Here is a 26,283-nt window from a genome sequence, read left to right as displayed (position 1 = left end):
TGTTTGCTTGCCTGCTTGTTTGTTTATATGTCATATCTTCTTTGTCCCTTCATCTATCAATGTGTTGATAGACAGGTTCTTCCCTATCTTGGTTATTGTAAATAATGCTGCAGTTAACATACGGGGTGTTATGTACCCTCTAGGGTACATAGTAAATACCCTCTAGGTCCATCCGTGTCGTCACAAACATCACGATCTCATTCTTTTCTATGGCTGGGTAATATTCTGTTGTATTTATTTATTTGTTTGCTTGCTTGTTTGTTTGCTTGCCTGCTTGTTTGTTTATATGTCATATCTTCTTTGTCCTTTTATCTATCAATGTATTGATAGACAGTGAGGTTCTTCCCTATCTTGGTTATTGTAAATAATGCTGCAGTTAACATACGGGTGTTATCTTTTTGAAGTACTCTTTCTGTATTCACTGACGTATTTTTAATTTTGAGAGATTTCTCTTTATTCTGTCATTATCCCTTTACATTAGCATTCAGCTCCCATTTTTGAGGTGTAATAAATACTCCTGTCTTTCTGATGATATTAAACGTAAGTTTAAACGTAAGTTTCCTCTTATTTCTTGTGTTGGGACTATTTCCTCTTGGTTTCTGTTTTGATTCTTTGTTTTTAATTTTTTAAATTTGGTGTCTTTTTCTCTTATGTCAGAGACTTTCTTACAGTGTCATTAGCCGACACATCACATCTAATCATAAAATGCTGAAAAGCCAGTAGGGGCTTTGGTGGTGGGAGGACAGGTTTGAAAAGAGGCAGGAAGAACAAGGGAGGTTTGAGTACTTCGCTTGGGTAATGGGACAATCCTGTGTCAATACATTGCAGATTTTTTTTTTCTTTCTACTTTTTCTACAGTACTATTTGTTTCTCAAGAGCAATCTCCTTGGACTTCCTGTGTGGTATTATGGGAGTTAGGTAGGAAAAGAAGCATAAAGGCTCTCAAATCCACTGTTGTGATTGTAACTTGATCTCGTTGCTTTCTGTTCCATTCCCCTCTCCAGTTCCCACATGGGCTGGGTGTCCCTGAGCCCTGAGCTCCTCTGGTTCAGTTTCTTTAGAATAAACTTCCACCCCCCACTGATAGGGAGCCATTGACAGGACACAGGGCCATGAGAGAGTTGGGGATCCGGAAGTTAAGAAGAAGGCAACTGCCTTCCTATCATTACTTCCATGCCTGACATCTTAACTACCTTGTTAACTGGCACCTTCAAGTGCTGAGTCTCCCTGCATTTTCGCAGTTTGAAGTATAGATTGACCCATTTCTCATCTAGCACCTTCTCTGCAAGCACTTTGCCCTTCACCTCCTCCACTAATCTAAGTGGGTCACCGCAACTCCTGCTTCCCATCTTCCAAACGTGTGTTTAGGATTCTAGCCTGTCAGTCTCACTCCTCCATTTCTCTGCAGCCTTGTGAGTCTATACTTTTTAAATTTCTCTTATTGGCATTTCATAGGGATTCTCAAGAGGCAGAGATGAACGATGAGATACATGGGTGTGAGGATCGAAGTTGTGGAAATACTTTAGTTTAAATTAAGAAAGCATGTATTGTGATATTTTAAACCCTATAGATTGTTTCTTCAGTTTTCTGTCCTTAAAAAAAAAAAAAATGATGGCATTGCTAACACTAAGATAACTCAAAAAGAAAAGAATTCTAAGAAAAGTGAAGATAAATTTTATTTTTAAAAAGATATGTCAACTCAGCAGGTTTATGGATATCACTGGAAAAGGCTAGAATTCCCAGACTTGGGGGGAGTGGTGATTTTGTTACAGAATTGAAATATTCCTGAATGGAAGTGCCAAAGAATGTCCTCGTCTTGGTCCTTCATTCTGCAGTCACCATACATTTTAGATCAAGGTTGACAAACTGTAAGCCCCTGGCCAGTCACCTGTCTTGTTTATTGTAACACAGCCACTTGCATTCACTCACATGTTACCTGGAGCTTTGGTCATACAAACACTGGTATTTACACTAGAACCAAGTTGTTACAAAAACATTTACTGTCTGGCTCTCTACTGAAAAAGTTCGCTGACACCTACTTTAGTTGGCTAAGCTGCAGGAACAAGAGTTAGTGGCCACTGTGTTAAAAAATAAAATAAAATAAATAAGCAAAGAATCAGACGTGCAGAATAGCAACATTTTATCTTTTTTATCCAGATTAACGAGATTATTAAAATGATGTCGCTTCTTCACTATAAAAGGCAAGTAAAAACAATGCCTGCTCTATAGATTCTATTTGAAACACATTAAAGTCAAAATCTATTGCCACAAAACTCTTCATATCATCCCCTGAATTACCTAAAGGATCAAAGCATCTGGGAACTTGATTAAATTCTTTCATTTTAATCATGGTGGACACAGCATTATACAGGGAACAAAAGACACCTGAGTTTGAGCCTCATCTGTGCTATTAACATATTCTATGGCCTTGGGCAAGTCACAATCCCTCTAGATTTAAGTTTCCTTGCCCATAAAGACAGGGGATTAAATTGCATGGTCTTGCATTGGCTGTGATTCTGTAAGGTTGTGACGAGGACAGCTAACAGCTCCATCCCCTGCACATGTTGTTATTAGGCTGCTCCACTGGTTTTAATATTTAAAAGAAAAAGCATCAAGCACTAAAATGAGGAATTTGAAGCTGAGGCTATATTATGATTCCCCTACTTTTATACTTTATTTGGATTGCCTTAGAAAAATCATTTATGCAATTCCATGCTCCAGTTTCCTTTTTACTAAAACAGCAATAATAGTGTTGGTATCTTTACTATATCAAGATATACTATTCTTTTTGAAAAAGCTATTTGGGAAGATTTGGAAGAAAAAGAGGTACATAAATATTAAATTCTTGCTTCTAAATTAATTTTAGGTTATTATAATCTTCCAAAAAATACTTAACCTTGCCCTTTAAAATATTGCACGCAGAATGCAAATTAAATGCTAAATTTTACATAGTCCTTACTCATGTGTGAAAAAATTAGATATTCTGCATCGTAGACAACTCTTCTGAAATAATGGCACCATGTAATATCACTGTTAGCTTTCCCAGCTGAGAAATGCTGTTTTCATGAATAGTGATAAGAAAGGAATTTGAATGGAATTTTACATTCTCATGCCTTGTTACATAAAATTGTCACTCAGGACTATAAATTTTATCCCTTTTATACCAAATATAAACTATCAATTTCAAATGTGTAGCATAGATTTAGATGCATTTCTTCCTATTTAATTTTTAAATGTCAGGTAAACAGTGTTAGGTAAAGAGAACTCTGAATATGATTAGTTAGTATTAGATACATTTAATCAAAACCATGTCCCCTTCTGATTATATATAATATTAAAAACCTTATTGTTTATGCACTATGCAGCGACTGGAAATGTTTGCCTCAGTAATCTAACTTAGGGTCAACTTGTTACAGAATAAGAATTGTAAAGGGTCTGTACCTTTTAATAAAAGGGTAAAATTACTTCTTTTCAAATATTCTTTCTTTGTTTTTGATACTTACAGTAGTAATTACAATACTCAAATTTTACCTTGATAATTAAGTAGAAAATATAACTTCATATTAAATTAGTTATAAATGTTTGGGGGGGAGATAGCAAATTAATAAAAAAGAAATACTCTGAAGCAATATACTATTCAGTCTTTTTTTTTTTTTTTTTTTTTTCAAGATCTGTCCGTGGACAGATACTGTGGACAGTATAGGGGTCAGGAAAATTTAATGCTGTTGTTGAAGACCTTGTCATTTTTTGCTGAACCGAAATTATTTAAATATTTATGAAGTATCTATAAAGTTCACTGGAAACCCACAAAGCCTAATATGTATCTGAAGGGGTGTATGCTAACACCCCAACCTTTATAAAGAGCGACTGGTGAGAGGTCTGGTGGAACAAAGGGAAATATTTTAGTAACATGCAATTCTTCCTATTATATTGTGTCCTTAAGACTGCTCTCTTCCTATCACTCACTGTTCCTCCAAAACAGATAAACGATATATATTGTTTTACGACCACCATTTAACTTCATATCTCTTGTCTTGTTTCTATAATAATGGTATATTTTACCCCTATCCTAGCATACGAACACTTCTCTTCCTTTATGAAGACTTTGCAGACTGCCTGTAGTCTTCAAGTTCCTGTGAAACTCACCTGGTTGACTTTTTCCTAATAGTTTTTTCCTCTATTGTTTTTTTTTTAAACTTTTTTCTTTATATTTAGCCTTATGATTTTTTTTTCCCACCTGAATTTGCAGTTTGACTTTTTATCTAGCATTTCTCTTTTGAGTATTCTGATCATTGCAACCACCATGACATTCTTACCTCACCTTACCTCACCTCACCTCACCTCACCTCACCTCACCTCACCTCACCTCACCTTACCTCACCTCATCTCATCTCACCTCATCTCATATCTACGTAACATATGTTATGTATAATTCAGCTGTGGACCATTTAGTCAGTTCTAATCCTCCTCCTTTAAAAAATGCATTAAATTCTGGGGTGCCTGGGTGGCTCAGTCAGTTAAGCATCTGACTTTGGCTCAGGTCATGATCTCGCTGGGTTTGTGAGTTTGAGCACTGCTTCAGGCTCTGTGGTAACAGTTCAGAGCCTGGAGCCTCCTTCAGATTCTGTGTCTCCTCCTCTCTCTGCCCCTCCCATGCTCATGCTCTGTCTCTCTCTGTCTCTCAATAATAAATAAACGTTAAAAAAAAATTTTTTAATAAAAAATACATTAAATTCCTATGCATAAATATTTTCACACTTGTCCTATTTTTATTCCTAACATAATCCTTAAAAATTGAATTCTTAGTCCATGTGCATATTTTTTTAAAGCTTTTGGTACATGTTACCAAATGCCTTTTTCAAACTTCAACAAATTTATATTTCCCATCATTGTTTTTACTTTTTGTCAAGTCTGATTAATAGAAAAATAGTATCCAATTCATTTAATTTTTTTAATTTTATTTTTATTTTTTAAAATTTACATCCAAATTAGCATATAGTGAAACAATGATTTCAGCAATAGATTCCTTAATGCCCCTCACCCATTTAGCCCAACCCCCCTCCCACAACCCCTCCAGCAACCCTCAGTTTGTTCTCCAAATTTATGAGTCTCTTCTGTTTTGTCCCCCTCCCTGTTTTTATATTATTTTTGTTTCCTTTCCCTTATGTTCATCTGTTTTGTCTCTTAAAGTCCTCATATGAGTGAAGTCATATGGTTTTTGTCTTTCTCTGACTAATTTCATTTAGCATAATACCCTCCAGTTCCATCCACGTAGTTGCAAATGGCAAGATTTCATTCTTTTTGATTGCTAAGTAATACTCCATTGTATGTATATGTGTGTGTATAGATAGATAGATAGATAAAGATGTGTATAAATATATATATGTATATATATTTATATGTATATGTTATATATGTATACATGTATGTGTATGTATATACATATATATGTGTGTGTGTATACATATATATATGTGTATATATATATATGTATATACACACACACACACCACATCTTCTTTATCCATTAATCCATCGATGGACATTTGTGTTCTTTCCATACTTTGGCTATTGTTGATAGTGCTGCTATAAACATGGGGGTGCATGTGTCCCTTCAAAACAGCACACCTGTATCCCATGGATAAATGCCTAGTAGTGGAATTGCTGGGTCACAGGGTTATTCTAGTTTTAATTTTCTGAGGAACCTCCATACTGTTTTCCAGAGTGGCTGCACCAGTTTGCATTGCCACCAACAATGCAAAAGAGATCCTCTTTCTCTATATCCTCGCCAACATCTGTTGTTGCCTGAGTTGTTAATGTTAGCCGTTCTGACAGGTGTAAGGTGGCATCTCATGGTGGTTTTGATTTGTATTTCCCTGATGATGAGTGATGTTGAGCATTTTTTCATGTGTCTGTTGGCCATCTGGATGTCTTCTTTGGAGAAGTGTCTATTCATGTCTTTTGCCCATTTCTTCACTGGATTATTTGTTTTTTGGGTATTGAGTTGGATAAGTTCCTCATAGATTTTGGATACTAACCCTTTATCTGATATGTCGTTTGCAAATATCTTCTCCCATTCTGTCAGTTGCCTTTTAGTTTTGCTGATTGTTTGTTCACTGTGCAGAAGTTTTTATTTTGATGAGGCCCCAATAGTTCATTTTTGGTTTGGTTTCCCTTGCTTCTGGAGACATGTTGAGTAAGAAGTTGCTGCAGTCAAGATCAAAGTGGTTTTTGCCTGCTTTCTTCTCGAGGATTTTGATGACTTCCAGTCTTACATTGAGGTCTTTCATCCATTTTGAGTTTATTTTTGTGTATGGTGTAAGAAAGTGGTCCAGGTTCATTCTTCTGCATCTCGCTGTCTAGTTTTCCCAGCACCACTTGCTGAAGAGACTGTGTTTATTCCATTGAATATTCTTTCTTGCTTTGTTGAAGATTAGTTGGCCATACATTTGTGGGTCCCTTTTTGGGTTCTCTATTTTGTTCCATTGATCTGAGTGTCTGTTCTTGTGCCAGTACCACACTGTCTTGATGATTACAGCTTTGTAGTATAGCTTGAAGTCTGGGATTGTGATGCCTCCAGCTTTGGATTTCTTTCTCAAGATTGCTTTGGCTATTCAGGGTCTTTTCTGGTTCCATACAAATTTTAGGATTATTTGCTCTAGCTCTGTGAATAATGCTGGTGTTACTTTGATAGGGATTGCATTGAATATGTAGATTGCTTTGGGTAGTATCGACATTTGAACAATATTTGTTCTTCCTATCTGGGTACATGGAATCTTTTACCATTTTTCTGCGTCTTCTTCAATTTCTTTCATAAGCTTTCTATAGTTCTCAGTGTATAGATTTTTCACCTCTTTGTTTAGATTTATTCCTAGGTATTTTATGGTTTTTTGTGCAACTGTAAATGGGATCGATTCCTTGATTTCTCTTTCTGTTGCTTCGTTGTTGATATACTTTTAATTTATTATGATAAGGTAGGAGATTGGAAGCAAGTGATGTGTGTTTTTTTTCTAAATGATTATCTCAAAACCAAATATTTAATCATATAACCTCCTAATTTAAATGCTACTTCATTACATTCTGATTTATGTACATTAGAGTGTAGTTCTGGATTTTTCCCTTACATTTCAATTATCTGTTAAATGTTATGCTCATACCACATTTCATTAATTAATAATATTAAATGCATTTAAAATTATATCTCAAATACTCTTCGTAAAATATTAGGACATATTTGTTTATTCTTTTTATTTATTTATTTTGAGAGAGAGAGAGAATATGAGAATGAGCATGGAAGAGGCAAAGAGAGGAGGAGAGACACATTCCAAATAGGCTCCATGGCTCAGCCCAGAGCCTGATATGGGGCTGGATCTCATAAACTGTCAGATCATGACTTGAAATGAAATGAAGAGTCAGATGCTTAACTGAGGCAGTCAGGCACCCATTTATTTGTTTATTCTTATAAGAAAAATCTGACAGTGATACTGCGTGAAATTGTGCTAAATTTATAGCCTTGCTTGGAATGAAAAACATCTTTACAACATTCAGTATTCACACATCTGTCATATCTTAATTTATGCAAACTTGTTATATAAAAATATATTAATTTTCCATAGATCTTTCACATAGCCTCTGTCCCTTTATTAGGTATATTACTGGGTATTTTATTTGTTTTGTTTTATATGAAGTGGCTTTTTTATTTTTATTTTTTATTTAAATCCCAGTTAGTTAACATTCACTGTGATACTAATTTCAGGTGTACAGTGTAGTGATTCAACAATCCCACAAAATACCTGGTGCTCATCACAGCCAGTGTACTCCTTAATTCCCATCACCTGTTTCACCCATCTCCCCCAGCCACCTCCCCTTTGATAACTCTTAGTTTGTTTTCTATAGTTAAGAGTCTGTGGGTGCCTAGGTGGCTCAGTCCATTGAGCATCTGACTCTTGATTTCAGCTCAGCACAGTTCATGAGATCAAGCCTCGTGGTAGGCTCCTTGCCGACAGCACGACCCCTGCTTGGGCTTCTCTCTCTCCCTCTCTGTCTCTGTGTCTACCCTGTTCAAACTTTCTCTCTCTCTCAAAATATGTAAAATAAAACAAAATTTTTTTCTTGGGTTGCCTGGGTGGCTCATTCAGTTAAGTGTCTGGCTTCAGCTCATTTCATGATCTCACAGGTTCAAGCCCTGCGTTGGGCTCTATGCTGACAGTTCAGAGGCTGGAGCCTGCTTTGGATTCTGTGTGTCCCTCTCTCTCTGCCCCTCCCTGGCTCATATTCTGTCTCTCTCTCAAAAATAAATAAATGTTAAAAAATATTAAAGTGTGTTTCTGGGTTTGCCTCTCTCCCTTTATTTTGTTTCTTAAATTCTACTTGAGTGAAATCATGGTATTTGTCTTTCTATGACTTACTTTGCTTAGCATATATATTCTCTAGCTCCATTCTTGTCATTGCAAATGGTGAAATTTCATTCTTTTCTATGACTAAGTAAAATATATATAATATATATATACATATATTATGCATATACATATATATTATATAGTGTATATATTATAGTGTATAATACTATAGTATAATACTATAATACTATATTATAGTATATAATATATACACTATATTATATAGTGTATATATTATATATACATATATATTATATAGTATACATAATATTTATTCATCAGTTAGACACTTGGACTGTTTCCATAATTCAGCTATTATAGATAATACTGCTATAAACATTGGGATGAATGTATCCCTTTGAATCAGTATTTTTGTATTCTTGGGGTAAATACCTCTAACCGAAATTGCTGGATTGTAGACTAGTTCCATTTTTAACTTCTTGAGGAAACTCCATACTGATTTTCAGAGTGGCTGCACCAGTTTGCAATCTCACCAACAGGGCAAAAGGGTTCCCCTTCCTCCACATCATCAGCAGCATCTGTTGTTTCTTGTGTTGTTGATTGTAGCCATTTTGACTGGTGTGAGGTAACATCTCACTGTAGTTTTGATTTATATTTCCCTGATAATCAGTGATGTTGAACATCTTTTCATGTCTGTTGGCCATCTGTATATCTTCTTTGGAACACTGTGTGTTCATGTCTTCTGACCATTTTTTAATTGGATTATTCATTTTTGGGGTGTTGAGTTGCATAAATTCTTTTTTTTTAATGTTTTTATTTTTGAGATAGAGACAGAGCATGAGTGGGGATTGGAAGCAGAGAGAGGGAGACCCAGAATCTGAAGCAGGCTCCAGGCTCCCGGCTCCCAGCTGTCAGCACAGAGCCGGATGCGGGGCTCATACTCACTAACTGTGAGATCATGACCTGATCTGAAGTTGGACACACAACCCACTGAGCCACCCAGCACCCTGAATTGCATAAATTCTTTATATATTTTGGATACTAACCCTTTATGAGATATGTCATTTACAAATAACTTCTCCCATTTTGTAGGTTGCTTTTTTAGTTTTGTTGATTGTTTCCTTCACTGTACAGAAGCTTTTTATTTTGATGAAGTCCCAGTAGTTAATTTTTGGTTTTGTTTCCCTCGACTCAGTGACATATCTAGAAAGAAGTTGATATGGATGATGTCAAAGAGGTTACTTCCTGTGTTCTCCTATAGGAGTTTTATAGTTTCAGGTCCCACATTTAAGTCTTTAATCCATTTTGAATTATTTTTGTGTATGTAGTAAGAAACTGGTCCAGTTTTATTCTTCTGCGTGTTGCTGTCCTGTTTTCCCAACACTATTTGTTCAAGAGATTGTCTTTTTCCTATGACATATTGTTTCCTGCTTTGTCAAAGATGAACTGACCATAGAGTTGTGGGTTCATTTCTGGGTTTCCTGTTCTGTTCCATTGATCTATGTGTTTATTTTTGTACCAGTACCATACTATTTTGATCAGTACAGTTTGCAATAGGACTTGCAATTGGGAATTGTGATGCTTCCAGCTTTGCTTTTTTTTTTTTTTTTTTTTTTTGTCTTCAAGATTGCTTTGGCTATTCGGAGACTTTGTGATTCCATACAGATTATAGGGTTGTTTGTTCTAACTCTGTGAAAAATGCTGTTAGTATTTTGATAAAGATTGTTGTAAGTGTATAGGTTGCTTTGGGTAATACATTTAACAATATTTATTCTTCCAATCCATGAACATGAACATCTTTCCATTTCTTTGTTTCCCCTTCAATTTCTTTCAACATTGTTTTAGAGTTTTCAGAATACAGGTCTTTTGCCTCTTTCATTAGATTGATTCCTAGGTATCTTACTGTTATTAGTGCAGTTGTAGATGGGATTGATTCCTTAATTTCTCTTTCTGTTGCTCCATTTTTGATGTATAGAAATGCAACAGATTTCTACACAATGATTTTGTATCCTGTGACTGTACTGAATTTGGTGGAATATTTCAGGTTTCTATATAGAGTATCATGTCATCTGCAAATAGTGAAAGTTTGATTTCTTCCTTGCTGATTTAGATGACTTTTATTTCTTTTTGCTGTCTGATTGCTGAGGCTAGGGCTTGAAGTACTATGTTAAATAGTAGTGGTGAGAGTGGACATCAGAGTGGAATATTAATTTTTTCTCAAAGCATTTTTGATTGAATGTAAGAATATTATTCAGAGGCGCCTGGGTGGCCCAGTCAGTTGAGAGTCTGACTTCGGCTCAGGTCATGATCTCATGGCTCTCAAGTTCGCGTCCCGTATCAGGCTCTGTGCTGACAGCCTGGATCCTGCTTCAGATTCTGTGTCTGCTTCTCTCTCTGCCCCTCCCCTGGTTGCATCCTGTCTCTCTCTCACAAAAATAAATAAACATTAGAAAATTAAAAATAAAATAATAAATGTAAGAATGTTATTCATGTAGATATATTTATTTTGTATCCACTTTTTGTATTTATACGTTGGTTTTAAACAATTTTAGTTGATTCTCTTTGGTTTCCCAATGAATCATCATATCCTAAATAAATAATTTTGGCACCTTGTTCTATGTCTTCCATTTCTATGAAAAGCTTCCAGGCTCTCTCCATGTTATTAAACAATGAAAAGTTTACACTGAAGCATAGACCAGAGTACATGCCTGGACTGCGACCTTGAAGGGTTATCCAATGTATCTCTCTCATGTCCAAATGTCCAGCATCAGTGATGAATTATTCTTTTAAAGGAATTAAAGACATTCCTTAGCTCTCATTTGATGTATTTTTTCAAGTATATATATTTTATCTTTAAGAAACTTTCTGCTTACATTTCAGAGTAAGCCTTTTATTTTTCCTTTATTCTTCATGGTTTAATAAGTTCCTTAAGGATTTAAGAAGATACACAGCAAGCTGGACACAAATGTAAAGGAAAGCAGAGAAATCAGTACCCACCTGTGCCCTGCATAGAGTTTAGCATAGTGTCTGATATAGAGTTGGTTCTGCCTTAAACTTTAAGGAAAAGCCACTTCTAAAAGGCCTAGAAATAAAAAAAATAAATAAATAATACAACTTCTTAAATTGACTTGGATTACTAAGTCTAAAATGAAAAGGAACTTCTAACACTAACATCTTCACTTCTGGGTGCAAGAGAGAAATATCACTAAACGAAAAACTATCATCGATTAGAAAAGCAAATAAAAACTCTGTTATCAATTTAAAGTGACAGCATACTAAGGGAGCCTGGGTGGCTCAGTTGGTTAAATGTCCAACTTTGGCTCAGGTCATGAAGTCATCGTTCACAAGTTGGAGCCCCACGAAGGGCTCTGTGCTGACAGCTCAGAGCCTGGAGCCTGCTTCGGATTCTGTGTCTCCCTCTCTCTCTGTCCCTCTGCTGCTTGCACTCTGTCTCTTTCTCTCTGTCAAAAATAAATATTAAAAAACATTTTTTTTAAGTGACAGCATACTACTGCCACATTTTCCTCAGCCACATCTTCAAGAACAAATAAGAGCATTGAACAATTACTGGGTTTTAAAACTGGAAAATTACAACTGATGACAGATATCAATTTCTGCTCCAACTCTGGAAAATTTTTGTATTCATTTCTCCTTAAGTTTTATGAGGAAAACTCTATTATTGATGGCTCCCTCTTTAGGCATCTTTCTCAAAGTGGGGAAAATTAATGTAAGTACAGGGTTCCTTGGACTTTGACTATATCATGTAACATATTTAATTCATTTCCTTTTCTTGCCAAAACATAAGCTACCACTACTTCCATTACTATAGGAAATACAGAAAAATGACTGGAACTTCCATTTAAAAAAAAAAAGGAAAAGTGATGTGAGTCAAGAGATATTCAAGAAGAATAAAGTTAAATCTGACTTTGAGCATATCTTACAGTGGCCCATTCCTTTAGACAATTAATGCTTAGGCTTCACGATCATGATTTATTTTGAGATGTCAGTTTTAAGATCGTGAAGGAAAAATGTTCAAGGCAATGATAATGTCCCACTTTAAAGTTCTTGTGTTTCTGCTTAAATGGTTATAATAACACATGCTGTAGAAATTTTCTATATTTATTTTAGAATTACTGGTATGTGCATATGCATTATTCTTGGTAGGATGGGCATCTTCATATCTAGGGCATCCCACTATGATGACTGATTATGTTCCAGCTGGTCTTTCTCTACTTAGGAATGAAATTTTTTACTAGAGTAAATTTAATCAGACAATCTTGTTAAATGTGGCACTGGTCCCAATCAGTCGAAAGTTTTAAAAAGAAAAAATATATATATGAAAAAAGACAAAAGCTCTAGTCTTTAATGTCATGAACTTCTCCAATGTGAGTTCTGATTTTGGACAGACTTTGAATCATATCTTGAATTCATTACTTACTGGCTCAATTACTTTCAAAGAGCTGTGGAATCCCTCTAATTCTTGGTTTCTATAAGTTGGAGATTAGTATTAATAGCTACATTTCAGGCTTGTCATGAGGGTAAATTGAGATACTGTTTGCATGTATTGGCCAAGTGTCCCCAGATGGGAAGTAGGCAGTAAATGTTGCCTTTTGTTGTTACTATTATGTTTTCTAACCAGTGTCAAAGAATAATTTACAAACCAACCACCTGCATCATTATCTCTTGAGATACTTATTAAAATATAAATTCTAAGTCTCTCTCAGTACCAACTATTTCAAGATCTATAGGCTTGAGGTCTAGGAATCTGGATTTTTCTAAAGAATCCCAGGTGATTCTTCTGCGCATTAAAGTTTGAAAACCATTATTTAATCCTGGAATTTACTTTTATTTTTAATGCTGTTTTCTTATCATATAACAGGAGTTTAAAGTCGCTCATTAGTAATTGTATTAATTTATATTCTTAATATGCTATCTTCCTGGAAGATAATAAATGAGCATTGCTAGGTTTGTATTTTAAAAGCCCAACCCTGGGGCGCCTGAGTGGCTCAGTTGGTTGGGCGACCTACTTCAGCTTAGGTCATGATCTCACAGCTTGTGAGTGCAAGCCCCGCATCGGGCTCTGTGCTGGCAGCTCAGAGCCTGGAGCCTCCTTCGGGTTCTGTGTCTCCCTCTCTCTGTCCCTCCCCTACTTACACACTGTCTCTGTCTGTCTCTCTCAAAAATAAACATTAAAAAATGATAATAATAAAATAAAAAAATAAGAAGCCCATCCCCCGGGGTGCCTGGGTGGCTCAGTTGAGCGTTAGACTTCAGTTCAAATCATGATCTCACAGTTTTTGGGTTCAAGCCCCATGTCAGGCTCTGCTCTGACAGCTCAGAGCCTGGAACCTGCTTCACATGCTGTCTCTGTCTCTGTCTCTCTTTCTTTCTCTGTGCACCTCCCCTGCTCATGCTCTCTCTCTCTGTTTCTCAAAAATAAATAAATGTTGAAAACAAAAATTTTTAAATGCCTATTCCCTTTCCTTCCTCCCAAGCTCAGGGCCATTGACAACTGCTTCCAACTTCCCTGGAGTCTCCCTGATCTCTTTTCTCCCTGCCCAGGACCACTTGGCTCTCTCTAATGCACTTCTTAGGCACTCTTCTTTTCTAAATATTTGAGGTTTTAATCATTCTCTAAATGGTAACTTCCAAGCCTCTGAATGTCCAAGTTAAAATCCTCAGAAATATAGCCCCTACCTCTCCTTTTAGCCATATCTCCATTCTGTCTCTGACACAGTGTATTCCAATGAAAGAGAAAAATTCATCATTTCAAGTAACTTATTCTGCCTGTTTCAGTGCCCTTCCTTCAGTCATTGAATAACTTTAAATTTCTTCCCATTGACATCATGTCCACTAAGATCCAGCTTGAACGCCACTTCCTCCCAAGAGCTTTTCCAAATCTTTCCAGCTGGAAGAGATTACCTTCTCGAAGCCCTTAGTTACTAACATTCTTCTAACACTTAGATTTTTCTTTTTTGTATTATGTCCACTATTGGGTTTTTTTTTCTTTTTTAAAAATTTCTTACAGACAAAAACACGTCATCTCTTTCTCTTCATCCCTCATGGTGCTTGGCATAATCCTGATCTTAAGATGATTATTCTAAAGTAACCACTGAATGAATGAGTAGTAGCAACATGTGGCTTGCCAAAATGGTTTTCTACAGACACTCAACTTATAAAATATTATCTTTTGGCACTTTTTTAAAAGCTGGTTTATTTATTTTGAGAGAGAGTGCACATGCAAGGTGGGAAGGGGCAGAGAGAGGGGGAGAGAAAGAATCCCAAGCAGGCTCCATGCTGTTAGTGCAGAGCCCCATGAGAGACTTCATCCCACGAACCACGAGATCATGACCTGGGCTGAAATTAAGAGTCAGAGCTTAAGCAACTGAGCCACCCAGGTGCCCCCCTATCTTTTGAAACTTTTAATTACTGTGGGAATGCAAGCAATTCTTGCTTTGTTGAATGTGTATGCACCTTGGAAATCATCTATCCAACACTAGCCCTGCAGTTGAGATACTTCAAACCACAATGACTTGCCCAAATCATACTGTTAAGGATGACACTAGGTCCAGTAGTATATTGGACTAATTCTCTTTCCTGATGATTTATACATTTATTTTGTCATGTGTTAATATGCTTACTTTTCACTTTGGTATAGTATATTGTATAAGCTTGTATTAGTTTATTTTATTGCTTATAATGCTGTATTATCAACAATCACAAATTTTTACTGTGATACAACAAGAAGCACTGATCCTCATGCTTAAGAGACAGTTTGTTGACTATGTTTCAGCTGAACTACATTGGGTTCTGCTTTAGGCTGTGTTTCAGCTGGGCTCAGCTGCAGACTGACTGCTGGATTCAGGTTTTCTACATGTGTCTTCTTTGGGGACGATGCTAATGGGGCAGCGGCCACCTGCGGCTTTTCTTTCGTGGTATGTCACAGGGCCTCAAGAATTAGACTGAACTGTGACATTATCATCTATGCCCACGTTCCATTGGCCAAAGAAAGAAATTTGGTGAAGCCCAGTATAAATGCTTCTCATGTTGGCGGGGGACTCCAAGTTGACAGGGCAAAGTGCATGGATGCACAGGAAAAATAAGAAGAACTGAGAATAATGATCTACCTACCCCATGTCTTTATAATTTGTTTTTACTATGTTTACATTTATATTTCATACCTGCAATAGGGATGTATGTCAAAATAGTTCATTTCTAAAGATACGATTATAGATATTCCTTATAACAAGTGCACCTTGAAAATAAAATAAGTAAAACTTTACCTACATGGAAATTTAGTTTCTACATCTCCATTATTAAATTGGAAAAAAAATGTGTATTCAATTTTGTCTTCACACTTGACAAAGTTTTTATATGATTGGCCTACACTAACCATTCTCTATTACTCAGTCCTGCCCGTGTGAGAAATTACAGTGATTTCATTCATGCTAGCAATGTAAATAAGTAAAACTCTACTTAAAGATATTAAGGGACTTGGGTTTTGTTTCCTATTTGTACCAGCAAACAGAAGAATGTAAAGGTATGATTTGTAATCTGCAGTGATAAAATTCATGAGAAAATTTCTTAAAAGATATAAATTTTTAGGGGTACCTGGGTGGCTCAGTTGAGCATATGACCCTTGATTTCATCTCAGGTCATGATCTCCCAGTTTGTTGCATCGGGCTCCATGTCCGGCTCTGCACTGACAGCATGGACCCTGCATGGGATTCTTTCTCTCTCTCTCTTTCTATCCCTACCCTGTGCACACTCTTGTTCTCTCTCAAATAAGTAAACATTTTTTACAAAGATACAATTTTTTAATAATTACCCAGGTTGAATCTAATGCATGTGGACTAAAATCAGTTTCAGTTAAACCTTCCTTCAAGGAAACCTCATGGAGCATGTTTATATAAATACACTGCAGAGTATTTTACACATGTATGTTGACTGCATGTGAAAATGATATCATTAAACAAAATATTCAACTCTTTGCCTTCTTGAGTGATAACCAGTGACTGCCTATACTCTAGGCAAAATATTATGTAAGAATAATTTGTTAGGCTCTATTATGCAGTCTTATTTCAAAAAGCTTACTACTTAACTATGATACTTAATAAGATCTGTAACTTTGCATTTAGCTATACATTTTCTTACTAATTCTGGGATGGTGAGGGGTGCCTGGGTGGCTCAGTCATTTGAGCATCTGACTCTCTATATTGCCTCAGGTCATAATCCCAAGGTCATGGGATTGAGCCCTGCATTGGGCTTTACTCTGAGGTTGGAGCCAGCTTGAGATTCTCGCTTTCTCCCTCTGTCCCTCTCCAGCACTCCCACTCTCTATCTCTAAAATTGAAAAACAAATAATTCTGGTATAGGCAAACCTTTAATTCCTTTCTAGTTCCTTGTACAGAAGACAGAACAGTTTTGGAAAACTCAAAAAAAATAAAAATTTAGGGCTTAATTCTCTTATTTTTTTCTTGGAAATTAATATGCAACTAGAAATTGTTAAACAATGGGGTACTTAAGACCTCAGGTCTGAAAATTCAAGGTAACGAGTTGTTTAAGAAGTATTATTGCCACAAATATAAAGATTCAATAATGAATTATCTTTAACTCTCAGTTATTTTTTTATCTGTTGGGTTGCCTACCAAAAATCTTTAGCCCAGCTTTCTTCTAAATTTGATGTTGTTATGGGCCTAGCAATTCAGATTTTGTTTTTCTTTTGCCACATACAGTTTAATAACGGCCAGTTCTCTCTTTTTTTTCCAGTTCTGAATAGTGTAACCTATCTGATGTGTTATTTGTCCCCAGCTGCCATGAATAAAGAATAGGTAAGAAAGATGCCACAGGGAAATGAGCCCCCCCCCCAAACTATCATCATATCATTAAAGAGGGGGCACAAACAATTCATTTATTCCAGCCTAAATAGTTTTAGTATCTGCTGTCTCTGTAAGGTACATTGAAGAGGCAGGAAGTATGTTCTAATTTGAAGTAATTTGTAATGAAAATAAGTTGTTCATTTCTGTCTAATTACTCAGTATTGTATTGATTGATTTCAACTAGGTTCAGGTCTACATCAGGCAAGAGCTATGTGCATGTTACTCTGAGACCATAGTCAACTTTGACAGTGTTGGTGCTTTAAAAGTTCCTTGGCTTTCATTAAAGTCATTTATTCATATTCATAAGGAAAACTGTTCCAATTTTTCAGTACAAAGAATGCCAGACTCGTGAGTAATACTACCTTTACCGAAGTACGTATGTAATGATAAAAAAGAGGATGTCTCAGTCTGGTTTTTAAATTTCATTTTTCATGAAATGAGGAATTAAGGGCACCTAGATGGCTCAGTTGGTTAAGTGTCTGACTTTGGCTCAGGTCACAATCTTGCGGTTTGTGAGTTCGAGCCCCGCGTTGGGCTCTGTGGTGACAGCTCAGAGCCTGGAGCCTGTTTCAGATTCTGTGTCTCCCTCTCTCTCTCTGCCCCTTCCCCTGCTTATGCTCTGTCTCTCTGTCTCTGAAAAATGAATAAACATTAAAAAAAATAAATTTAAAAAAATAAAATGAGGAATTAGAACTGTATCAGCTCCCAGGTCCCATCAGATAATAGGATGAAGTAGTAATGAAGAATTATGTTTAGTCATTATTTTTATATACCAGTATGCATAATGATCAAAATACAGACCATATTCAGGATGGTCCTATGTGTAGAACATGTGACAGGATTATTTGTTGAGATACTAATTTGTGTTTCATTTTCATTGCTATGAAAGGATCAGAAAAAAAAATAGCCATTTTTACTTAGTACCTCTATTCCACTCCTTTCCTCATTTCAGAAAGTAGCCTAGAATTTATATTACCTAAAGATAAACTTCCCTTCGAGCACTTGTTTCAAAAGCCTCAGTTTATTAAGGTGTCATGCTGGACTCTGGAAAGAAAGGCAGAAGGAATGAGCAAGATACAGAAGAGAAGCATCAAAGTAGAAAAAGATTGTCTCAAATAGGAAGGTGATGAATGGCTCTTACACCCGTGATTAACAGGGGTCCACACATCATTCCTTATAGAAACCCTAGAAGTGCAGAAGAACCTGGGGAAGTTTAGTTGAGTACTTGGGTCTTCTAAGGAGGCTTCTCTTGAAGTAGTTGACAAAGCTTCCTTTGACTGGCATTACCTACCTACCTTCAAGAAGAAGTAGGCTTGCATATTGAGTATGTCTTCAGGAGTCATGTTGACTGAAGTTGCCTTCCCCCATCTTCCAGTCGTCCCATGAAATTCCTTGATTCCAGTGTGGTTCTAAAGAGACAGATAGATGGCGCTAAAATGACTGAATGTGGATCTCTTACTAGCCAAGCAAGAAGAAGCTTGGAGTCAGATTCAATTTTATTTAATGATGAAAAAGTTAATGTAACATTTATTCCTTGTGAGTTTAGGAACTAAAAATTATAATGGCAAGAAATATTAAGCAGTAAAAAATTCTTTGAAAATAAGCTATAAACATAACTGAATAATTAAATTAGAATTATTTTCCTTCCCCCTGAACATGAAAAGTTAAATTCAAACTATATATAGGGAAATAGAGTGAAAATAGTGTTATTGTTTGTAGAATGGATCACTGTAGATAAAAATTCTCTAGGATTTTTAAATACACGGAGAAATTTAAAGATCTCAAACTTATTTTTATAAACCTAAGGGGTAAAAATTCTTAAATTCAGCCTTTTTTAGCACTTATAGATGTACATCACTACACATTCAAGACATCTGCCTCTACAAAGCTTAGTTATTTTAGGATATAGCCCAGTGAACTTGTCAGCATGATGTAGTGGTGAGAAAAACATTCTACTGTGTGTCAAGTATCCTGACTCTAGTCCCAGTTTCTGACCTTAACCCTGTGAACGTGGTTACATCACTGAACTTCTCTGATTCTCAGTGATATAATTTATAAGTTTAAAGGATGGTGATGAGAGATTCCAAAGCTTCGGCCAACTTGAATTTTCTATTGTAATTTTTCCAAATACTTTATTTTCCTGGCGTTTAGTTGAATATCCTAAGAACCACCATCTTCACTGACATTCATGTACTAATATTGCCAGTTGAAGGAGTCACTATAATGATTCTTGCATCAGCTAACAATTTCAGAATTCTCTTTTCTTATTGTCTTCAGAGTCCATTTGAATTCCACAGCAAAGTATCAATACTATGACTTTAAACTCACATCAGTATTTGAACAAAGGCAACATTCCGCGCCTCTTTTTATTCACAAGATGCCCTCCAAATGGTTCGTTTCAAAGAAAATCCACAAAGACTCTCTTCCATTAAAATTATTTAACAAAATTATGTTGCCAGCATTGATGACATCTGCAAATGATGAAACCCGAAAGTATTTTAGGCATTGTCACTGTCTTTGAAATAAGCATCATCCTTTAGTTTATATATTGAGTTTAATTCACTAAATGTAAGGAATGTATGTTTGCCTTAGTTTTTTTTTTCTTTTTTTTTTTTTTTATGAAACATCAGTAAGATTTCATTAATTGTAGGAAGTGGTAGGCCAAGGCAAGAAAGAGTGTATATTTACATCATTTCCTGGTCTTCAGCATCAGAAGTAATGATACCATACTTACATCCATGTTTAAAAAGGAGGCTTCATTTTTTGCATATGCACATTTTAAACTGAACAGAAGTTTATACTTCAGAAATATAGGGAGACTGACAGGGAATTTCTGAACGAATTTATTAGGAGGTGAAAAGTGGTAGTTCAAGCCTATTTTGTTTTCTCAACACATTGCATGTTTTTATTTTTTCTTCTTTTTCTTTTATGCATTCTTATGTTTACTTTGTCTTTATTAAATTTAACACTAGAAAAACTAAAAACAATATATATAGCTTGCAAGACTCCAAGTAAGAAACATAGATGGAATACCAAAGTATACAGGAAGACATATTAAGCAAAAAACAAGAAACAAAACAAAAAAAAAAAATCCAGTATTTATAGAAACGTCAATTTCAATTAGGATTTCTAGAAAATGTGTCGGTCTCAGAAGGGGTAACAACTTAAACTAATAAAACATGTCAGAGAAGCTGCAAAATCATGTATTGTTTTGATTTTTGATTTGAATATAGTTGACACACGTTACATAAGTTTCACGTGTACAACATAGTGATTCAACCTCTCTGTGTGCTATGCTATGCTCTCTACAAGCATAGCTGTCATCTTTCACAATACAATGTCATGGCAATATAACTGACTATATTCCTATGCTGTACTCTTATTCCCGTGGTTTATTCATCCTGTAACTGGAAGTCTGTATCTCCGCTTCTCATTCACCAGTTTTGCCTATCCCACCATCTTCCTCCCCTCTGGGGAAGCTTTTTGTTCTCTGTATTTTTAGGTCTGATTCTGCTTGTTTGTTTGTTTCCTTGTTGTTTTGTTTTCTAGATTGTACATATGAGTGAAATCATTACGGCGTTTTTAATTATCAGTCTGACTTAATTCACTTAGCACAATACTTGCTAGGCCCATCCATGTTGTCACAATGGTATGATCTTATCCTTTTTATGTCTGTGTAATATTCCTGTATGTGTGTGACCTCTTCCTTATCCATTCGTCTATCAATGACACCTAGCTTGCTTCTATATCTTGGCTATTATAAAAAATGCTTCAATAAACATAGGGTTATATATATCTTTTCAAATTTATGTTTTTGTTTTCTTTGAGTAAGTACCCAATAGTGGAATTACTGTATCCTATGGTATTTCTATTTTTAGTTTTTTGAGGAAACTGTGTACTGTTTCCCACAGTGGCTAAACCAGTTAACCTACCCACCAACAGGGCGGGAGAGTTTCTTTTTCTCCATATCATTGCCAACATGTGTAATTTCTCATCTTTTTTGTTTTTGCCATTCTGATGGTTGTAAGGTAATGTCTCATTGTGGTTTTGATGTGCATTTTCCTGATGATTATCAATGTTGAACATCTTTTCATATGTCTGTTGGCCATCTGTGTTTTGTTTGGAAAATGTCTATTCAAGTCCTCTACCCATTTTTTAATGGGATTGTTGTTTTTGTTTTTGTTTTTTTGGTGTTATGTAAGTTCTTTGTTTTGGATATTAATTGCATATAAGATATATCATTTACAAATATTTTCTCCCATTCTCCATTTTGTTTTGTTGATGGTTTTGTTCACTATGCATATCTTTTTATTTTGATATAGTCCCACTAGCTTACTTTTGCTTTTTTCCCCGTTCCTTAGGAAAATCTTAGGATTTTTATGGTATCAGGTCTCACATCTAAGTCTTTAATTCATTTTGAGTTTATTCTTATATATGGTATAACACAGTGGTCTGGTTCATTCTTTTGCAGGTAGCTGGCCAGTTTTCCCAGGACCATTTATTGAAGAGATTGTCTTTGCCCCATTTTATACTATTGTATCCTTTGTCATAGATTAATTGATCATATAAGCAAGGGTTTATTTCTGAACTCTCGATTGTATTGATCTATGTGTCTAGTTGGTGCCAGTTCCATACTGTTTTTTTTTTTAATTTTTTTTAACGTTTATTTATTTTTGAGACAGAGAGAGACAGAGCATGAACGGGGAGGGTCAGAGAGAGAGAGGAAGACACAGAATCGGAAGCAGGCTCCAGGCTCTGGGCCATCATCAGCCCAGAGCCTGACGCGGGGCTCGAACTCACAGACCGTGAGATCGTGACCTGAGCTGAAGTCGGACGCTTAACCGACTGAGCCACCCAGGAGCCCCAGTTCCATACTGTTTTAATGATGACAGCTTTGTAGTGTATCTTAAAATCTGGAATTATGATAGATCCAGCTTTGTTCTTTATTCTCATGATTGCTTTGCCTACTTCAGGGTCTTTTGTGGTTCCATACAAATTTTAGTACTTTTGTTCTAGTTCAGTGAAAAATGCTACTGGTATTTTGATAGCATTGCATTGAATCTGTAGATTGCTTTGGGTAGCATAAACATTTTAACAATATTATTCTTCCAGTCCATGAACATGGAATATCTTTCCATTTGTTTGTGTTGTCTTCAATTTCTTTTATCAGTGTTTTAGAGTTTTTAGAGTGCAGATCTTTCACTTCTTTAAGTTTATTCCTAGGTATTTTATTTATTTATTTTTGGTGCAGTTCTAAGTGGAATAGTTTCCTTAATTTCTCTTTCTGTTACTTTGTTATTAGTGCATAAAAACATTACTGCTTTCTGAGTATTAATTTTGTATCCTGAAACTTTACTGAATTCATTTCTTACTTCTAATAGATTTTCTACTGTAGTTGTACAACTTAGGAGTTTACTTTTCTTCCTTAACAATATGGATGCCTCATTTTCTTTCTTTCTTTCTTTCTTTCTTTCTTTCTTTCTTTCTTTCTTTCTTTGTCTGGTTGTGGTGCCTGGGGCTTTGGGTATTATGTTCACTAAAAGTGAGCCTTTTTGTTTCATTCTTGATCTTAGAGGAAAAGCTCTCAGTTTTTCACCTTTGAGTATAAGGTTAGCTGCAAATTTTTCATATGTGGTTTTTATTATGTTGATGTATATTCTCCCTATACCCACTTTGTTTTTATCATGAACAAATGTCAGATTTTGCAAAATGCTTTTTCCGCATCTATTGAGATGATCACATGATTTTTATTTTTGTTTTTAAGTTTGAACATAATCTTAAATAACGTTTTTTTAAAATTCCTCCACATTTTATGTATATGCTGTCATGTGTTACATATTTTTAAAAAGTTTATTTATTTTGACAGTGAGCATGCACATGTGTGTGAGTTGGGGCGGGGCAGAGAGAGAGGGAGAGAGAATCCTAAACAGGCACAGCCCTACCAGGACAGAGCCTGACATGGGGCTGGATTCCACAACTGTGAGATCATGACCTGAGGTAGACTCAGAGGCTTTGACGACTGAGCTACCCAAGTGCCCCATTTTATATATTTTTACTCATAATTTTCTTGTTCTTTATTTTCGAGTATATTCTCTGCCTCCCCATTTTGCTTGACATTCTGTGTTGTTGCTGTAGATTAGGAAGAGTAGATACTTGTAAATTTGGAAGAATGGACTGTGTCTCCATCTCTCTTGCTTTCTCTCCTTTTTCTCTCTTCTGTATCTTTTGCCATTCTCTCTGTCTTTTGTTGTGCATAGGCTGTTCAGTCAGCCCTCAGTTCTTCAAGAATTGCTCTCTAAATGGGTATAATATGATGCTGTGTTCTATGGAGGAAGTGAGTTCACAGTCTTTCTACATCACCATCTTGGACCAAAACACTTATTTATGATTTTCTTTTAAAAAAAATGCCTTTTTACAGAGGCATCTGTTAGACATGTGTCCACTGCTAACTGAAGACCCAGAATATCAAAGGGCCAGCATTCTTTCAAATATAAAGACTAGGGATGTTTCCTGGAAATCACTTCAGTAACTCTACAATTAAAATTTGCATACATATTTTTTGCACATTAGCCTTTATCAGTGGGAATAGTTTACAGCACTTTAATGAGACTAAAATAAAGGCATTCATTTAAATTCTGAATACTCAGATTTGTCCACAGGATTTGTGGACAGGAAAGAAAGCAGAAAGGGGAGTAATTCATTTTATAGTTAAGAAAACTAAAGCAGACACATCATTGAGTTTCACAAAGTTAGACAGTAGGCTATGTTAAGTCTAGAACATAAAGAACCTTAAGCCATTTATCTTTGGAAATAAAGTCATAAGGATTAATTCTCTCATTAATACTTTCTGGCCACAGTTTGTAGTTAGGGAAGTACAAGACTTTTTGGCCTATAAATTAAGTTTTCACCCATTCCCTAAAGAATAATGAAAATAGCTAAATACAAATATAAATAACCCGAAATAAATAATCTGTGGTGGGATGCAGCTTGTCTTATGAAGTGTCTGAATTTTTTACATCACCAAAGAAGTCATCTTTAGTTTCCTTAACCCACAGAAAATAAACTAAGCAATCAAATTGTAGGAAAATCTCATATGAATAGACAGATAGGTTGTAAATATTTTCCTCTGCCCCATATTTTAAAAAAGTGTTTATATATTTACATACACACATAAGCTAATCCTAAAGTATGCTTGTTTTCAATTCGATTTAAAATTCTCAACTCTTTCCTTTATGACCTAAAAATTAAGCCCATATACATGACTTGAGTTGGAAAGCAAATCTTTTGCAATAGTACATAAACCATCTCCTGACAATATTAGTAACCACTTCCTAAATTCCATGTTATATTTACTTTACCAAACAGGAAATGCAAATTCTCCTTGTTATTCTTCCATTAAAGATATACCACTTCATTGAATTAGGGACTTTTGTTGAATATAAGCCAACCATTAAAAGAGATTATGAGTACCAAATATACATATACATCTTACCCCTTTCATTCTTAAAAGTGTGGAAGAATAGAAGAGAATAGGAGAGAATTAGAAAACATCTAAGCAGTCCTGTTCTAAGACAAGAGGACGCTCAGCACTTTTCCAGGGCCCCACACTTATATGGGCTTTCATCTGTATTTTACTCCCCAAACATTATTTTATCTTGAAAATATTAGGAATTGGCTTGCATATAAGTATTTCAGTTCTTGATACTGGTCATTTATCTGAGATTCTTCTTTAGAACCGATGATATATACGGCAAATTAATTGGAAGTTACATTTAACATTTCTTTCCTATCTCCTAATTATTTCTCCCTACTTCCCTGCCCCACCCCCCCTTCTTTTTAGTAATAGCTAAATTGATAATACAAATTTAGAAAGGATTTGTGTTTGCGGAGATTAGTGAAAATATAGCAAGAAAGATAATTTTTTAATGATAAAGAGTTTTTATTTATATTGTAGGATTTCCTGAGTGTATAAGTTTGATATTTGTTTACACACACTGAGGATAGAGGGAGGAACAGGAGACCACTGTGGTTCCCCCATCAACAGTGTCACTCCATAGAGCTGGAGCTGTGAACTGGTTGCAAAAAAACTGGGGGAAGTAATAAGGGAGAACTAAAGTGGAAAAGTTATGAAGAAATACAGATAAGTGTTAATTTTATTATTGTTTATTATGCAGCCACTATTGTTAAGTATATCATTAAATGATCATTTAAGCCAACAATAATCTTGTAAATTGGACGCTATTTTTATCTACATTTCAAAAGTATGGAAACAGAGCTTACAAATATTAAATAACCTGCTCAGGATCACACAGCTATCAAATGGCAGCACCAAGTTGTGGAATCAGGCAATCTGGCCCCGGAAGTATATCCCTTCTCAATGTCTTCCTCCCTCCCATCTTCTCTCAGTTGAATCCAACATATTTCTTTATCATTATTTGTCTTCCTAGGCGAGAAGAAGCTTGTTTCTATTCAGAAAAATTTCAGCTGCATTATCAAATTTTTTTTAAATAATGAGATAAATATGTATAAGCTGGGAGAAAGTAAATTTAACAAGCATTTATCTAAGTGCTTGACAAAAGGTAATTACTTTTATTCTTTTATCAACACTGTGATGTAGGAATTTTATTTTCCCCATTTTGCAGAACAAATTAAGCAGAAAAGTAAACTGCTAAGTAGAGATGCTAGGATTTGCACCAAGGCAGTCTGGCTCCAGAATCTGTCTTAACAGGGGTTGACTTGTCCGTGAGGCACATGGACACAATGCCAAGGGTCCACCATATTTTAGGAAGACAAAAAATGTTTTAATCTGAATTTTTTTCTAAAATCAGAAGCAAAAAAAGAACATCATAACATTGATTATATAATAAATACAATGAATATGATAATATTGAACACATAATAATGATTCCTTATGCCAACACGGACTCAAAATATAATAATATAATTTTGTGTATGTATGTATTTATTTATTTTTCAGTGAAGGAAACAGCCCATGAAAGCAAATGCATTCACAGCCCACAGATGTCGAACTATAGCCATGTTCT

The 26,283-nt window shown here is 35.5% G+C and overlaps 1 long non-coding RNA gene across 1 annotated transcript in view; it reads right to left on the bottom strand.

Moving 5' to 3' along the window:
• Positions 1 to 26,283, bottom strand: part of LOC125929966 (uncharacterized) — a 46,997-nt gene that overhangs the window by 7,148 nt on the left and 13,566 nt on the right. The window contains exon 4 of the long non-coding RNA XR_007460019.1: positions 18,535 to 18,648. This is a non-coding gene — a long non-coding RNA (uncharacterized LOC125929966). The remainder of the gene's footprint in view (positions 1 to 18,534; positions 18,649 to 26,283) is intronic.

Source organism: Panthera uncia, chromosome A2, assembly GCF_023721935.1.
Source record: "Panthera uncia isolate 11264 chromosome A2, Puncia_PCG_1.0, whole genome shotgun sequence".
Taxonomy (NCBI): Eukaryota; Metazoa; Chordata; class Mammalia; order Carnivora; family Felidae; genus Panthera; species Panthera uncia.
The sequence above is the reverse complement of the archived record's forward strand: the minus strand, read 5'-3'. Positions and strand labels throughout refer to the sequence as shown.